The sequence below is a fragment of the Protomyctophum bolini genome, assembly GCF_963924005.1.
Source record: "Protomyctophum bolini genome assembly, chromosome: 7".
Taxonomy (NCBI): domain Eukaryota; kingdom Metazoa; phylum Chordata; class Actinopteri; order Myctophiformes; family Myctophidae; genus Protomyctophum; species Protomyctophum bolini.
Window position 1 is genome coordinate 26,231,348 of NC_137868.1, and position 6,000 is coordinate 26,237,347.

Here is a 6,000-nt window from a genome sequence, read left to right on the forward strand (position 1 = left end):
TAATAGCCCATGTTTTTTGAAATTTTGAAAAAAAAAGTTAGCCTCGTTTCTCATCATTTTGGACCATGGGCTATAGCCCATATCGTACGGCATACTATAGCGCGCCGTTTTTCCATCATTTTTGAGGATTTAAAAAAAATGACGAAATGACAAAAACGATGGGTTATAGCCCATGTTTTTTGAAATTTTGAAAAAAAAAGTTAGCCTCGTTTCTCATCATTTTGGACCATGGGCTATAGCCCATATCGTACGGCATACTATAGCGCGCCGTTTTTCATCATTTTTGAGGATTTGAAAAAAATGACGAAATGACAAAAACGATGGGTTATAGCCCATGTTTTTTGAAATTTTGAAAAAAAAAAGTTACCCTCGTTTCTCATCATTTTGGACCATGGGCTATAGCCCATATCGTACGGCATACTATAGCGCGCCATTTTTCATAATTTTTGAGGATTTAAAAAAATGACGAAATGACAAAAACGATGGGTTATAGCCCATGTTTTTTGAAATTTTGGAAAAAAAAGTTAGCCTCGTTTCTCATCATTTTGGACCATGGGCTATAGCCCATATCGTATGGCATACTATAGCGCGCCGTTTTTCATCATTTTTGAGGCTTTGAAAAAAATGACAAAATGACAAAAACGATGGGTTATAGCCCATGTTTTTGAAATTTTGAAAAAAAAAGTTAGCTTCGTTTCTCATAATTTTGGACCATGGGCTATAGCCCATATCGTACGGCATACTATAGTGCGCCGTTTTTCATCATTTTTGAGGATTTGAAAAAAATGACAAAATGACAAAAACGATGGGTTATAGCCCATGTTTTTTTTAATTTTGAAAAAAAAAGTTAGCCTCGTTTCTCATCATTTTGGACCATGGGCTATAGCCCATATCGTACGGCATACTATAGCGCGCCGTTTTTCATCATTTTTGAGGATTTAAAAAAAATGACAAAATGACAAAAACGATGGGTTATAGCCCATGTTTTCTGAAATTTTGAAAAAGAAAGTTAGCCTCGTTTCTCATCATTTTGGACCATGGGCTATAGCCCATATCGTACGGCATACTATAGCGCGCCGTTTTTCATCATTTTTGAGGATTTGAAAAAAATGACGAAATGACAAAAACGATGGGTTATAGCCCATGCTTTTTGAAATTTTGAAAAAAAAAGTTAGCCTCGTTTCTCATCATTTTGGACTATGGGCTATAGCCCATATCGTACGGCATACTATAGCGCGCCGTTTTTCATCATTTTTGAGGTTTTGAAAAAAATGACGAAATGACAAAAACGATGGGTTATAGCCCATGTTTTTGAAATTTTGAAAAAAAAAAGTTAGCCTCGTTTCTCATCATTTTGGACCATGGGCTATAGCCCATATCGTACGGCATACTATAGCGCGCCGTTTTTCATAATTTTTGAGGATTTGAAAAAAATGACGAAATGACAAAAACGATGGGTTATAGCCCATGTTTTTTGAAATTTTGAAAAAAAAAGTTAGCCTCGTTTCTCATCATTTTGGACCATGGGCTATAGCCCATATCGTACGGCATACTATAGCGCGCCGTTTTTCATCATTTTTGAGGATTTGAAAAAAATGACGAAATGACAAAAACGATGGGTTATAGCCCATGTTTTTTGAAATTTTGAAAAAAAAAGTTAGCCTCGTTTCTCATCATTTTGGACCATGGGCTATAGCCCATATCGTACGGCATACTATAGCGCGCCATTTTTCATAATTTTTGAGGATTTGAAAAAATGACGAAATGACAAAAACGATGGGTTATAGCCCATGTTTTTTGAAATTTTGGAAAAAAAAGTTAGCCTCGTTTCTCATCATTTTGGACCATGGGCTATAGCCCATATCGTACGGCATACTATAGCGCGCCGTTTTTCATCATTTTTGAGGCTTTGAAAAAAATGACAAAATGACAAAAACGATGGGTTATAGCCCATGTTTTTGAAATTTTGAAAAAAAAAGTTAGCTTCGTTTCTCATAATTTTGGACCATGGGCTATAGCCCATATCGTACGGCATACTATAGTGCGCCGTTTTTCATCATTTTTGAGGATTTGAAAAAAATGACAAAATGACAAAAACGATGGATAATAGCCCATGTTTTTTGAAATTTTGAAAAAAAAAGTTAGCCTCGTTTCTCATCATTTTGGACCATGGGCTATAGCCCATATCGTACGGCATACTATAGCGCGCCGTTTTTCCATCATTTTTGAGGATTTAAAAAAAATGACGAAATGACAAAAACGATGGGTTATAGCCCATGTTTTTTGAAATTTTGAAAAAAAAAGTTAGCCTCATTTCTCATCATTTTGGACCATGGGCTATAGCCCATCTCGTACGGCATACTATAGCGCGCCGTTTTTCATCATTTTTGAGGATTTGAAAAAAATGACGAAATGACAAAAACGATGGGTTATAGCCCATGTTTTTTTAAATTTTGAAAAAAAAAGTTAGCCTCGTTTCTCATCATTTTGGACCATGGGCTATAGCCCATATCGTACGGCATACTATAGCGCGCCGTTTTTCCATCATTTTTGAGGATTTAAAAAAAATGACGAAATGACAAAAACGATGGGTTATAGCCCATGTTTTTTGAAATTTTGAAAAAAAAAGTTAGCCTCATTTCTCATCATTTTGGACCATGGGCTATAGCCCATCTCGTACGGCATACTATAGCGCGCCGTTTTTCATCATTTTTGAGGATTTGAAAAAAATGACGAAATGACAAAAACGATGGGTTATAGCCCATGTTTTTTTTAATTTTGAAAAAAAAAGTTAGCCTCGTTTCTCATCATTTTGGACCATGGGCTATAGCCCATATCGTACGGCATACTATAGCGCGCCGTTTTTCATCATTTTTGAGGATTTAAAAAAAATGACAAAATGACAAAAACGATGGGTTATAGCCCATGTTTTCTGAAATTTTGAAAAAGAAAGTTAGCCTCGTTTCTCATCATTTTGGACCATGGGCTATAGCCCATATCGTACGGCATACTATAGCGCGCCGTTTTTCATCATTTTTGAGGATTTGAAAAAAATGACGAAATGACAAAAACGATGGGTTATAGCCCATGCTTTTTGAAATTTTGAAAAAAAAAGTTAGCCTCGTTTCTCATCATTTTGGACTATGGGCTATAGCCCATATCGTACGGCATACTATAGCGCGCCGTTTTTCATCATTTTTGAGGTTTTGAAAAAAATGACGAAATGACAAAAACGATGGGTTATAGCCCATGTTTTTGAAATTTTGAAAAAAAAAAGTTAGCCTCGTTTCTCATCATTTTGGACCATGGGCTATAGCCCATATCGTACGGCATACTATAGCGCGCCGTTTTTCATAATTTTTGAGGATTTGAAAAAAATGACGAAATGACAAAAACGATGGGTTATAGCCCATGTTTTTTGAAATTTTGAAAAAAAAAGTTAGCCTCGTTTCTCATCATTTTGGACCATGGGCTATAGCCCATATCGTACGGCATACTATAGCGCGCCGTTTTTCATCATTTTTGAGGATTTGAAAAAAATGACGAAATGACAAAAACGATGGGTTATAGCCCATGTTTTTTGAAATTTTGAAAAAAAAAGTTAGCCTCGTTTCTCATCATTTTGGACCATGGGCTATAGCCCATATCGTACGGCATACTATAGCGCGCCATTTTTCATAATTTTTGAGGATTTGAAAAAATGACGAAATGACAAAAACGATGGGTTATAGCCCATGTTTTTTGAAATTTTGGAAAAAAAAGTTAGCCTCGTTTCTCATCATTTTGGACCATGGGCTATAGCCCATATCGTACGGCATACTATAGCGCGCCGTTTTTCATCATTTTTGAGGCTTTGAAAAAAATGACAAAATGACAAAAACGATGGGTTATAGCCCATGTTTTTGAAATTTTGAAAAAAAAAGTTAGCTTCGTTTCTCATAATTTTGGACCATGGGCTATAGCCCATATCGTACGGCATACTATAGTGCGCCGTTTTTCATCATTTTTGAGGATTTGAAAAAAATGACAAAATGACAAAAACGATGGATAATAGCCCATGTTTTTTGAAATTTTGAAAAAAAAAGTTAGCCTCGTTTCTCATCATTTTGGACCATGGGCTATAGCCCATATCGTACGGCATACTATAGCGCGCCGTTTTTCCATCATTTTTGAGGATTTAAAAAAAATGACGAAATGACAAAAACGATGGGTTATAGCCCATGTTTTTTGAAATTTTGAAAAAAAAAGTTAGCCTCATTTCTCATCATTTTGGACCATGGGCTATAGCCCATCTCGTACGGCATACTATAGCGCGCCGTTTTTCATCATTTTTGAGGATTTGAAAAAAATGACGAAATGACAAAAACGATGGGTTATAGCCCATGTTTTTTTAAATTTTGAAAAAAAAAGTTAGCCTCGTTTCTCATCATTTTGGACCATGGGCTATAGCCCATATCGTACGGCATACTATAGCGCGCCGTTTTTCATCATTTTTGAGGATTTAAAAAAAATTACGAAATGACAAAAACGATGGGTTATAGCCCATGTTTTTTGAAATTTTGAAAAAAAAAGTTAGCCTCGTTTCTCATCATTTTGGACCATGGGCTATAGCCCATATCGTACGGCATACTATAGCGCGCCGTTTTTCATCATTTTTGAGGATTTGAAAAAAATGACGAAATGACAAAAACGATGGGTTATAGCCCATGTTTTTTGAAATTTTGAAAAAAAAAAGTTACCCTCGTTTCTCATCATTTTGGACCATGGGCTATAGCCCATATCGTACGGCATACTATAGCGCGCCATTTTTCATAATTTTTGAGGATTTGAAAAAATGACGAAATGACAAAAACGATGGGTTATAGCCCATGTTTTTTGAAATTTTGGAAAAAAAAGTTAGCCTCGTTTCTCATCATTTTGGACCATGGGCTATAGCCCATATCGTACGGCATACTATAGCGCGCCGTTTTTCATCATTTTTGAGGCTTTGAAAAAAATGACAAAATGACAAAAACGATGGGTTATAGCCCATGTTTTTGAAATTTTGAAAAAAAAAGTTAGCTTCGTTTCTCATAATTTTGGACCATGGGCTATAGCCCATATCGTACGGCATACTATAGTGCGCCGTTTTTCATCATTTTTGAGGATTTGAAAAAAATGACAAAATGACAAAAACGATGGATAATAGCCCATGTTTTTTGAAAATTTGAAAAAAAAAGTTAGCCTCGTTTCTCATCATTTTGGACCATGGGCTATAGCCCATATCGTACGGCATACTATAGCGCGCCGTTTTTCCATCATTTTTGAGGATTTAAAAAAAATGACGAAATGACAAAAACGATGGGTTATAGCCCATGTTTTTTGAAATTTTGAAAAAAAAAGTTAGCCTCATTTCTCATCATTTTGGACCATGGGCTATAGCCCATCTCGTACGGCATACTATAGCGCGCCGTTTTTCATCATTTTTGAGGATTTGAAAAAAATGACGAAATGACAAAAACGATGGGTTATAGCCCATGTTTTTTTTAATTTTGAAAAAAAAAGTTAGCCTCGTTTCTCATCATTTTGGACCATGGGCTATAGCCCATATCGTACGGCATACTATAGCGCGCCGTTTTTCATCATTTTTGAGGATTTAAAAAAAATGACAAAATGACAAAAACGATGGGTTATAGCCGGTTATAGCCCATGTTTTCTGAAATTTTGAAAAAGAAAGTTAGCCTCGTTTCTCATCATTTTGGACCATGGGCTATAGCCCATATCGTACGGCATACTATAGCGCGCCGTTTTTCATCATTTTTGAGGATTTGAAAAAAATGACGAAATGACAAAAACGATGGGTTATAGCCCATGCTTTTTGAAATTTTGAAAAAAAAAGTTAGCCTCGTTTCTCATCATTTTGGACTATGGGCTATAGCCCATATCGTACGGCATACTATAGCGCGCCGTTTTTCATCATTTTTGAGGTTTTGAAAAAAATGACGAAATGACAAAAACGAT